Source organism: Acinonyx jubatus, chromosome B4 (genome assembly GCF_027475565.1).
Source record: "Acinonyx jubatus isolate Ajub_Pintada_27869175 chromosome B4, VMU_Ajub_asm_v1.0, whole genome shotgun sequence".
Taxonomy (NCBI): domain Eukaryota; kingdom Metazoa; phylum Chordata; class Mammalia; order Carnivora; family Felidae; genus Acinonyx; species Acinonyx jubatus.
The window spans coordinates 26,189,560-26,202,060 of record NC_069387.1 but is presented as its reverse complement, the minus strand read 5'-3'; the positions used below and the strand labels follow the sequence as shown (position 1 = coordinate 26,202,060).

Here is a 12,501-nt window from a genome sequence, read left to right as displayed (position 1 = left end):
ATATTTGTGTCCCTCCCCGCCCCCCCCCCCCGAAATTCATATGTTGAAACCCTGACCCTCAACGTTGATGGTACCAGGAGGTGAGGCCTTGGGGAGGTGCTTACAGCATGAGGGTAGAACCATCACGAATTGGATTAGTGCCTTATAAAAGAGACTCTCCAGAGAGCTGAGAGTCCCTTCCCCTGTGTGAGGACACAGCGAGAAGGCACTGGCTAGGAACTGGGAAGAGGGCCCTCACTCTACCAGGCTGGCACCCTGATCTTGGACTTCCAGCTTCCAGAGCTGTGAGACATCGATTTCCATTGTTTATAAACTACTCAGTCTGTGGTATTTTCTTTTCATTTCTCGGGTTTTTTTTTTTTTTAACATTTTATTTTATGTTTTGAGAGACGGAAAGAGACAGAGTGTGAGCAGGAAAGGGGCAGAGAGAGCGGGAGACACAGAATCCGAAGCAGGCGCCAGGCTCCCAGCTGTCGGCACAGAGCCCAATGCAGGGCTCGAACTCCAAAACTGCAAGATCATGACCTGATCCAAAGTCGGACGCGCAACTAACTGAGCCACCCAGGCGCCCCTGTGGTATTTTCTTATAGCAGCCCAAACAGACTAAGAGAGTGAGTGCTCACCAACATTGTTTTATTCTATTTGATGACTGAGGTCATTCCCATTTCACAATTGAATGGGGGGGACGAGATTAAGAATTTGCATGCACAGGACAGAGAGGAGGGCGGACGAGGGAAACATTTTTCTGAATTAACCCAAAGCATAAGAAAGAAGGAAGGTTAAAGGAGATGTGTACCCAGAGACAAGAAAGGCTGAAAAAGGCAGAATTGGCCAAAAGCTGCAAGGGACAAAGACAGGAACATTGGAGCCCTCCCAGAGCCGCACCTGTCCATCCCCTGTCGAAACTCCCCAGTGCTTCTCCATTGCTTAACCTCTTAGTAGAACAGAAGCCCCTCTTCATGACCTGGCCCGGCCTCTAGGGTCTCCCGTGCCCACAATCGCAATGCCCTCCTATACTGTGTGGAAATGCTCTCATGGGCTCTCTCTTTTGTCCTTCTGCCTGGAAAGTCCCCTCACCAGGTTCCCCGCCCCCCCCCCCCTTGGCCACTTGGCAAGCTCGTATATTTCTTCCATCTCTCCGCTCATACGTGGATGCTCCATGAACTCTCACGGATCCCCGGGGCAACCTCAGGGTCTCTTTCTGAGGTCTGATTCAAGTTTTGTAGGGTCTGGAGTTGATACAGTATGGGAGGAAAGAATACAAATTGAAAGAGAGAATTAGGTGTGTGCGTAAGTTCATTTAGAATGAGAAGAACGTTCGCGGCAAAGTATAGATCTACAACACCTGACAAATCCCACAAATATTACAATTCCTACAAATACTACAGAGTTGGTAGCCTCCGTGATAGTTTTCTTCCCTCTACTATTTACCTGCGTACTCTTCATCACTTCTTCATGAGGCGTTTTTAGATCTTCCGTTTCTTATACAGAGAAAAGAAGAATCCATTCTCTTGCTCTAACACAGTTGATGGGAACTTGGTGTATATTACAGGTTGTTTGAAAACATTTCTTTCAGCTTCACAGCTCAATATTAGAAACGTCGTATACAATTTTAAGATGGCTGTCAAATCTTGGGAGACCTCGGTCAAGTGTTTCCATAACCAAACTCTCCCCTTACAACGTCCCAGACGTGTCTGATGACCCGAAGAACATCCCACAGACCAGTTGCTGGCTCCATACGTTTAAATCACATTTCTCCATTCCACCCATAGCCCTGGTGCCAGGAGTGAGGAGACATGTTTAAATTGTGATATAACCTCTGATCGTGAAGCCTGATGACACAGCCTGTTGAGTCACAACAGTGAATGACAAAAGTATTTCTGGAAGCCATTTCTGCATGAGGAGGGCTAACAGCAACTTAACTATAAGCCACCTAAAAATCCTTCACTAGACCCAAGCAAAATACATCCCAAACTCAATCTTTTATAAAAGTTATAAAAGTTCCCTTGGCTGCTTCCATGCCACCTAATACAAAGAAGAATATGACAAGGAGAATATCAGTGTAGAAGAAATGAAGATAAGTATGCTTCTGGTCCTGTCGCTGGCATCGTGTGGTGCGGTCATTTTATGATTATAATCAGCTACTTGTCCATCTGCTTTCTCACTGAGTTGTGGCTCCCACGGGAATCGTATCTGTTCCCATTGGTATCTCTAGTGTCTGCAACACCTGGGGCATCATAATTAATCAATAAGTTGTTGAAGAAACAAGTGAATGAATGAACGAATGAATGAACGAACGAATGAATGAATGAACGAACAAACGAATGGGTACATTTCCTACTGAAGGATAAGGAGTTGGTAAAGGTGTGGGATCAGAGAAGCTCCCTGATGGCCACCAGGGGGTGCTGTTGGGTGCTGTTAGATGGTAAGTAGGTTGGGTGGGGTACGGAGGTGGGTAGGGAGACTATGTGATTAGCAGGGTTTTTTTTTTTTTAAAGATACCTGAAATCAGGTTTTTGTAGCTCAGAAGATACAAGAAAGGCAAGATGGGCCTTGTACAATCAAGCACAGTGAGTCAAGAAATAGCAGTTGAAAAAGAAAAGCCATCCCTGCTTTGGAGAATCACCGAATTGGCAAACCACCTCCATTTCCAACTTTTCTATGACCTGAGCCTTTGATGACAGCTAACATTGGGAGTATTCTGGAAACTCCACGCCCAGGTCTGCTCCTTATATTTATAGAGCTTTTAGCACAAAGGCATTTTCATCAAAGCACTTTAAGAGCTGGGCACACCCTGTCACACACATGAGCTCCATGAAAGGAATCGTAGCTTCACAGCAGCCCCAAGGCCTGAGCTGGCAAGCAGGAATGCTTTGGAATACACTCCCTGGCCACAGGCGAGCAGCCCAGTTTGAAACCGGTGGGGAGAACGACGTCAGGTGGGGCCAAACAAATCCCTGCTGAGGGGCCCTGACCTGCATTTCTGGAAGGAAACCCAGACCTGATGCCCACGGACCGCGTGCACCAGGCACTTCAGCAGGTTCTTCAGACACTTCGTCTCATTTCATTCCAACAGTATCCACGTGGTGCAAATGGAGAAACTGAGGTCAAGAGAAGCAAAATAACTGGCCTGCAGGCAATAACCAGAAAGATCCAAAGCCCCGATTCCAACTTAAACCCATCTATCTCAACAGCCATGTACGTTTTTTTGAGGTTGTCCTAAGACATGATCTAAATGTATGAGTAGAGATGAAAAATTTAAGGTCAAATAGGCCCACCATGCTTCTGGGGCAACTTGGGTTTACTTGATTTTGAGAACACTATGACAGCCTCAGCCTATAATTTGAAGAGGCCCAGAAGAAGAGGACCCTTAAAACCCATGTGTTACTTACTACTTCTGAAGTCCCCATGAGTCCTGTCATAGCACCCATGGCAAGAAGGGCTACGATTGCCTTGCTGCCATTTGCCCTGACCTGAGACCCCCACGGAGAAGCCAAGGCAAGTCACTTCCAATAGGCCAGCCCAAGAGTATAGTATTTATACCCTATTTACAAATGTCTGGAACACAGAAAGCCTTATATGGATCTGGTGACTGGGAAAGTCATTATATCTCCTTTCATGGTCTCTTTATCTGGACAGCAGAACTTCCATCATGCCCCGATGGGCATTCTCCAATATCATTTAGAGTCCCCAAGAAAATTCAATTTTTCATGGGGACCTCAGACATTTTTCTCTAATAAAGTCTGTTGAAACCTCCTCCTCTTGGAAAGAGTACAGATTTAAGTTCCAGTTCTGCCTACTAGCTGTGTGAGCTGAGCAAGTTTCTTAAGTTCCTCATCTGTAAGGTGGAGGGACGCATTATTACCATATTAAAGTCGGACACTTAATCGACTGAGCCCCCCAGGTGCCCCAGGGAAGTGATGACTTTAAATGTTCGTTACCTTGGTTTCTGTAATTTAATGATAAGTTTATATTATTTCATTCTTCTAGCTTTATTGACATAGAATAATGTGTAAGTTTAAGATGTGTGACATGTTGATTTGACTCACATGTACATGGCAGAATGTTTACTGCAGTAAGCTTCATGAACACGTCCACCATCTCTCATGGTTACCATTTTGTTGGTGTTTGGGTGGGAATATTTAAGATTGGTTCCCTTAGCAATTCTGAGTATGCAGTACGAGATGGTTTATTATAGTCACCATGCTAGGTGCAACCGATTCTCAGAACTTACTCCTCTTATGACTGGAATTTTGTACACTTTGACCAACATCCTATCTTCCCCATACCCCAGCCTCTGCAACCACCATTCGACTCTGCTTCTATGAGTTCGATGTTTTTAGATTCTGCATATAAATGAGATCATGCAGTACTTGTCTTTCTCTATCTGACTTAGCATAACGCCATCAAGGTCCATCCATGCGGTCACAAAAGGCAGAATTTCCTTGTTTTTCATAGCTGAATAATATTCCACCATATATACAGACATTATTTAATTTTTAACCACGGCTATATTTAACAACCACCTTGCAAAGTTCCTGGGACTTTAAGAATCAGCTCTTGTCATTTCAAAATTTGGCTCTGGCTTGCCACTGAGGCCACTGCAATAACCCAGGGGAGATACTCACAGCTTTGGCCAGGATGTTGGTGGGGAGTGGGAGGGGTCCACAGGGATCAGATTTGGGAAATATTGCGAAGGTGGAGCTGAGGAGATTTGCTGAGAGACAGCATATGGGATGGGAAGGAAAGGGAGAAACCAAAGATGATTCGCGGGGTTTTACTTATCTTTCTTCCTGTCTCCCCACACAGCCGAGGGCGGTGAACCATCAGATTTCTCCAGTCTTTCATCTATGCTGTAGCCTCGTCCTTTCTAACTTCAGCTCCAGCTCTATACTCTGGGAGAATTCCTTTTGTGTGTGTGTGTGAGAGAGAGAATGAGGGAAAGGGAGAGGGAAAATGAGAATCTCAAGCAGACCCCACACCCAGCTCAGAGTCCACCACGGGGCTCAATCCCACGAACGTAAGATTCTGACTTGAGCCAAAATCAAGAATCAGAGCTTAACCCACTGAGCCACCCAGGGGCCTCTCTGGGAGAATTCCGAGACCTAAGGTGTTCAGTCGTTCTCTTTCATATAAAGGAGAGAATTTGACAAAATTCTTGCTTTCCACCAAGCCAGACTTCTAAAGCCATTATTTTCTTTGTGCAAAGTAGTATCTCTGTTTTACTTACATATACAGAGAGAGGAAGAGAGAGAGGGAGAAAGAGAGAGAGAGAGAGAGAGAGGTGAGGGGAGAAAGAGGGAGAAAAAAGGAGCAGGGGCAGGGGAAGGGAAAGGGACGAGAGGAGGGGGAGGTGGCCTGAGAGGACAGTGGGAGTGAATGTATTCCAAGCCCTGAGTGGACCTTTCAATGTGTGCTCTATATTCTCACACATAACTTAAATCTGTTACAACAAAAATATGTTAATATTTCAATAATAAAATCTAAAAAGGGGGGGAGGGCGGAAAGCCATCAATTAAAAATATATTGACTAAATTCAGCTCAAAAAGAGACAGAGAAAGCTGTCTGGAGAGCAGGAGACCTGGCATGGACAAGGGTCAACAGTGGTCACTGAGAGACGTGGTCTCTCACTTCAGGACATGGAGAAGAGACACCTCCCTTCCACTCCAGAAATCTGTCAGGCTGCATGCACCCGGAGACATCTTTAGCCCTCTGTGGCTCAGAGGAGGAACCGCTCACAGGTAAAGGGGAAATAAAAATAACACTGCATGCCTCACGTCACCATATTGTGACCGGGATCAGACGAGAGGACAAAAATCGAAAATGTGCAAGTCTTTTGAGAAGGACTGTATACCTGTCACCATCACTCTTTCTTTTCTTTTCTTTTCTTTTCTTTTCTTTTCTTTTCTTTTCTTTTCTTTTCTTTTCTTTTCTTTTCTTTTCCTTTCCTTTCCTTTCCTTTCCTTTCCTTTCTTTTCCTTTCCTTTCCTTTCCTTTCCTTTCTTTTCTTTTTGTTTTAAGGACAATATCAATAATCCTCTTCCACATAAAAGGGGTAGGATGCGAGGTATCCTAGGTCTGGCCTGAACGGTTAAAGGCATTCGCAGTCTTCACGGAAGTCGGTACCAATGTGATCCTTCATCTTCCTGACTCAGCTGCCCTTTTGGTACCGGACAGCCCACGCTGAAAATAACAAGGGGGCGTGTCCATGGTGGACTGGGGAAAGGGAGCTGAGCTAACAGCCTGAGTCTGTACGACATGGACCTGTGTCCTCTTTCTTTGTAAAGCCTCCTCTTTGGAACTCACTGCTCAGGGAGATGGAAGGCAGGGTGGAGGCAGGCCTGCGGACGGGGTCCTGGCCCTCCGGGCAGAGCACTTCGGTGATCGGGGGATGTGGGATGCTTCGCTGGGAGTGTCCTTCAGGCTGGGCGCTTGGACGCTGCCCAGCTGAGCAGCCACCAGCCCTCAGACGAGACATCTCGTATTGACCAACCTCAAGGGCTCCTGAGTTGATCAATAAGAGTGCTCCTTCTCTGCCTCTGGCTAAAAGCTAAAGAGACGAGCTGGTGCATATGTGATCACTAGAATTTAATTATATATCACATTGATTTTTAATTAGGACTCTGGTGAGGGCCTCCTCTATTAAAAAAATGTCCCAACTGGTAAATGGGTTTTACCTATGCCATTGGATAATTTGAAATGCAATGTTCCTTCTGACCTTTAGCCCTTTTGCCAAGGAGGAAACCTGCTAGGCAGCCCTCACCACAAGGGCGGAGACTCTGAAAGCAGCTCGCATTTCTCCAAAATTTGTATTCAAGTTCTGTAGCTCACCATGTAAGACAGGACACCGGGAGAGACAGGGGTGAGGGGCTTCTGTGTTGTTATTTATAATTAATCCCAATTAACACTGGAAAAGGTCCCACTGGCTCTGATCTCTGGTCTAATCTCTTTGAGAGGTAGGTCCAAAGACACAGTCTGGCTCTCAAATCGGATTGGCACCAAAGCTTGCCTCATCTGACCCTTTTCTTCAAGAGGAGCTAGGATGCTTTGAAGCTCCCAGCGACCCTTGGCTCAGCTTCTCAAGGCTACAAGATAAGCGCTTTGCAAGCTGGAAACAAGCTATGGACTCAGGGCCAAAACTTAGCCCTTGGAAAGACCCCAATTGCTGCTTATACTGGCACGGAGAGCCTCGCCCTCCAGAACCCCTCGACTCCTCATCAAGATCCCCCTGGAGCCTGACGCAGACCCACAAGCCACCAGTCACTCATGGCAACCAGGGAGGGCAAGAAGGCTCAGGTGCCGGCACCAGGCAGAAGTGTGGACCGAGGTGCACCCAGCCACACACGGTTTGTTCCGAGCCCCACAGCCGGGCGTCTGACAGATTATTATAATCACAATAACAATAGCTCTACCTACCCCCTGGACACTGCAGCACTCTTGACATGGCTGGTCCCATTCATCCATAGGTCAGAGCTGTTGGAGGTACCTTTATTTTGCAGCCAAGAAAACCACAGCCTGGGGGGCGTAAGTGACATGCCCAAGGTCACGCAGGACTTGAGCTGCAAGGCCCACAGCTCTTATCCCCTCCGACACAGTTTGTTGCCTTGGCAGGGTGTGTTACCTCCCGCACATCTGTCCAGAGGAGTCACAGGTGTACTGCCAGCCATGGTAAAGATAGAACGGCCATCCCGCGAGCCAAACGTAGTCTCATGGCCCGCCTTTCCTCCCCGTGACTCTCCCAGCATTGACTTGCACACAATTGCCGTGCCACCAAGCATCCTCTCTTGCCAACCCTCTGCCCAGAATCTCCTCCTTTCCCTTCTCCACTCATGCATTCAATCAAACATGTGTTTATTGAGCTTCTATTACATGCCCCGCACCATGCCACAAGCTGGGGCTCTCTGAGGGGACAAAGAAGACAGACCCTCGTCCTCAGCCTGATTAGGGAGACAGCCAGGCAAACAGACTACTAGAGGCGACGTGAGAAGGGTTAAGACGGAGAAAACGAAGCCAGATCCTGAAGAATACGAGAGGGATCTTCTGAATCAGCCTTGGCACAAATGCCATCCATCCCTCACGACCATCTCCCATTTGCCACTTTCTTTCCTCCCCCTCCCCTCCCAGTGTCAGGTCGGTGTCCTGCCTCATGCAAGGCTCTTAGCATCACAGGCAGGCTTAGCTGCAGACAATGGAAACACCCAGAATTCCACATCCTTCAAAGCACACAGGGTCCTGCCACATACCCAGGAGATTAAAGGGAGACTTGAGGTGAGTGTAGTGACCACACCTCCTCCAGCTCAAATCCTAGTCTTAAAAATCCTACTCTGGACCATTAATCCCCCAATCTGGCCTGAGAACCACAATTTCTCTAAATTTTTTTTTTTTACTGTTTACTTATTTTGTGAGGGAGAGATCGAGAGGGAGTGGGTGTGAGTGGGGGAGGGGCAGAGAGCGAGGGAGACACAGAATCCGAAGCGGGCTTCAGGCTCTGAGCTGTCAGCACAGGGCCGGACGCAGGGCTGGAACTCACGAACCACCCACAGTGAGATCATGACCTGAGCCGAAACCGGATGCTTAACCGACTGAGCCACCCAGGCGCCCCTTGAGAACCACAACTTCTAAAATGGGTTCCTCAGTATTTGGAACAAACTACTCTTCAGGGAGATGGCGAGCGAGTCCACTTCCCCAAAATCTGAGTGCCAGACAACAGGGAGTGTTGTGGTCGGCTGGGTAACGGCCGCCCAGAAAGCCCACATCCTGATCCCTGGACCATGTGCGTGTCGGCTTATCACTCTGCCGATGTGATGAAGATACGGATCCTAAAACAGAAGCGGTCTTCTGGGTGATCTGGGGAGCCCTCACTGTGAACACAAGTGTTAAAAAAGCAAGGCAGAGGGAGATTTCAGACAGAAGAGGAGAAGGTGATGTGACACAGAGGCAGAGAGGAGAGTGATGCGACCACAAGTCAAAGAATGTGGCCAGCAGCCACAAGAAGCTGGGAGTGACAAGGTACAGATTCACCCACAGGCCTTCAGGATGGAATATGGCCCACCAACACCTTGATTCGGGCTGATCTAAGATGATTTTGGACTTGTGGTTTCTGGAACTATGAGAGAATACAGTTGTGTTGTCCTTCCTTCCTTCCTTCCTTTCTTCCTTCCTTCCTTCCTTCCTTCCTTCCTTCCACCCTTCCTCCTTTGTTTCTTTCTTTCTTTCTTTCTTTCTTTCTTTCTTTCTCTTTCTTTCTCTTTCTTTCTTTCTTTCTTTCTTTCTTTCTTTCTTTCTTTCCTTATAGAAGCAGGTGGAGGGTTGGAGAGATACCACAGTCATGTATATGGGAGGTGATAGACAGGGGTGATGGTGGTGGAAGAGATGAGAATTTTTTTTTTTAATGCTTATTTGTTTATTTGGAGACAGAGAGAGAGAGAGAGAGAGAGAGAGAGAGAGAACTAGGTAGGGGTGGAGAGAGAGGGAAAAGAATCCGTAGCAGGCTCCACACTGTTAGCACAGAACCCAATCCGGGGCTCAAACCCACTAACCATGAGATCATGACCTGAGCTGAAACCAAGAGTCGGAGGCCTAACAGACTGAGCCACCCGGGTGCCCCTACAGTTGTTTTAAGCCACCATGGGTGCTTGCGTGGTACAGCAGGCCTAGGACACGAACACAAAAGGCATGATGGCAGTGACACGAGCTCATGCCGGAGGACTCTCTGGCGGCAGCTTCCCCTTGTACCCTCTTGGGAGAAGTGAGTTCCTTCTTACACTGGAGATCTGGCCTCCAGCCTCCGCACGGAACAGTTCACAGCCCTTCACAAGGCTGTGGGTTGTGGCTCACGCTTTGCTTCCTTCCTTTCTTCCCCATATTTCCTGAGGTCTTTGAAATAGAGTTTCTGAATTATTTCACTGTATTTAGAGATAGTTAACCTAGTCAGAAAAAAATAAGCATAAATCCCCTTCCCGGGACTAAAGGAAACCAAAGCTCACTGAAAGGGACCAGGCAACAGAATGTAGAAAAACATGACCTCCAGCTTTCAATGTCCCCTTTCAATGTCCCCTTTCTGCTTTCCATCCCTCCATTCCCCCTTCTCCTGGCTGGCATGTTGTCTGAGAAGGAGCTCTCCATTTCTGTGTTAGGCTTCTTTGTTGGTGGTTGTGTTTGTTGGCTTGTTGCTACAGGCTAATGAAGCAGAAGGAGACAGGAAAGAAGGCAATATTGATAAAAAGTTGGCAGGGCCTACACAATTGGTCGCAAAGATTAGAATAGAGTTGGAGGTAAGGATTTTTACACGCTTGAAACAAAGGTGATCTTAGCACAACTTCCCCTGAAGCCAGTTCCTTCATTCCTCGGGGGAGGTGATTTGGCGCTCAGGCCTGTGGTGCTAACGAAACATGGAAAACAAATGAGCCACAAATTGAAACAGAGCACGTTACTCCTATCTGGAACATGGTATTGCTGAAACAGAGTGCTTGGCCAGGTTCTTAATGAGACACAAAACCCCGAAGTGTTATAAAAATAAGGAATAAGAGGGCAGTGAATTTAGTTAATCCCATTGATTCCCTAATTCTCCGCCCTTATTCCCGAAGCAGACATTTCAAAAGGAGATGTAAGACTGGGAATGTTTCTCAAAACCCTCACTAAGGTGGGGCACTTGCGTGCTCGGTCTCCATTTCTACAACCCTACCGCTATAAAGTGTGGACGTAAGTGAATGCGGCTCTTGGGGAAGCTTTCCAGGCACATACTTAGTAAATGAAGGTATTATGCTGCGGGAGGTGGGGACCCAGAGGCCCTGGAGGAGGAGGGTGCTGGATACAACCCCAAGGCCACCACCATTCTTTAATGCCTGCCTCCTGTCGCGCGCCCCGGGTGAGGGGTTAGGGACGGGGAAGGGGGGGGATATCCCTGGTTATTCAACCCCACCAGGGATTGGCAGCCTAAAGCCATCAGGTTGCAACCACCCAGTGTTTTCAAGAACATTCAAAGTATACATCTAGGAAGTTCAAATCTGGTGTGACGATAAGCGAGGGAGATGCCATTTAGATGAAAAAAGGCCATAAAAGTCGCGTCAAGAGCTTTCGGCATGCAATTTATTGTCAAGGCCGCATGAGGTAACTTCAGTAGCCTTCGGTAAGTTCCTTCTACAGGAAACGCTCACTTTCTGTGTCTACTTTTCACATGAAACACCTTTACGTGTAATCTGCTTTCAAACACTGCAAATCTGCTCTCAGATACTGTCCCCGTCCTGAGAGGTGCTCCCAGCTTTCCCTCTGGTTCTGGAGTGTTTGGAGCCTGATTTCCGTATCTGGCTCCTTCTCGGACTGCTGATACCCCTCTTAGAAGTTATTTCTTTTCTGAATACTTCAGCTTTCTTATGTAACTGCAAAGGAATTGAAACTTCTTGCTCCCAAGGTCAAAAAAGCTTGCAAGGATATATAAAGTCATGTACACAAAACACTAAGTGGTCTTAAAAGATTGGTACTCCGTGTATCGGAAGGCATTTTTTCTCTCTGTCAAGGTTTACGAGTGTTTAGCTTACTTCTATTTTAACTTATATCGTCGATGAAGACGAAAAGAAGAAAATGCCGACATCCCAGAAGAAATGGTGTATTTCTGGATGTTTACCCTGAATAGTCCCAGGCAAGAATCTGGAAAGAAAACAGCAATTGTGTAGACCTTCACAGATGTAGAAATTCGAGAGAACTCATAAGACAACAGTAGCTATCGAAACCTGTTAAATCTTGGGGCTCCTGGGTGGCTCAGTCAGTTGAGCGACTGACTTGTGATTTCAACTCAGGTCATGATCTCATGGTTCATAAGACCAACCCCCGAGATGGGCTCTGTACTGACTGTGTAGAGCCTGCTTCGGGGACTCTCTCTCTCCCTCTCTCTCTCTCTCTCTCCCTGCCCTTCCACGCACTCTCTTTCAAAAGAAATAAATAAACTTTAAAAAAAAAAATGCTGTCAAATCTTAGTGACTAATGGGACTTAGTGTTAAATGCCAGTGACTTATGATTTAGACAAACGTCAATGTCAGCAGAGACTCCTTTCTGGTCCAGGCCCAATTTGAATTCCGGAAAAAGGACTATTCTACTGCCCTTTTATTCTCTACCCTGAAGTATAGAAAGAATAAAGATTTAGATATCACTTACGTTGCTTGTGGATTTTCCTCTTCTCTCAAATGTCCAACCAGATCTCTGCCCACTCGTATCTTTTGTCAAGGAGACATTTAGAGAGTTATGCCTGCAACTAGCTCATTACCTCAGGGGGTAGGGAGTGTCACGGGCCATCCCCTGACCTCTCCGAGGACATATAAGATGAGCATGTTGCCAGTTATGAGCCCAATGCATCGTTCGAAGCAGGGTTCGTAGACAACACGAAACAATAAGTAACTTTAATTTTGCAAAATTTTCCAAAAATGAGGACAAATCCGTCATTGTATGGTAAGTACTAAAGTTTTTGGGTCTATAAAGGGAATCTGGCCAAGTTTCTTTCTTTCTTTT

General features: G+C 46.8%; 1 long non-coding RNA gene across 8 annotated transcripts in view; it reads right to left on the bottom strand.

Annotated features, from left to right (window-relative positions):
- The window catches only part of LOC106977351 (uncharacterized), a 119,696-nt gene that overhangs the window by 5,626 nt on the left and 101,569 nt on the right, over positions 1 to 12,501 (bottom strand). Inside the window, exon 7 of one of the 8 annotated variants that reach the window (XR_008299977.1) lies at positions 9,278 to 11,646. The exons of the other annotated variants lie outside the window; for them this stretch is intronic. This is a non-coding gene — a long non-coding RNA (uncharacterized LOC106977351). Of the gene's footprint in view, positions 1 to 9,277; positions 11,647 to 12,501 lie in introns of those variants that run through there. 8 annotated transcript variants of the gene reach the window in all.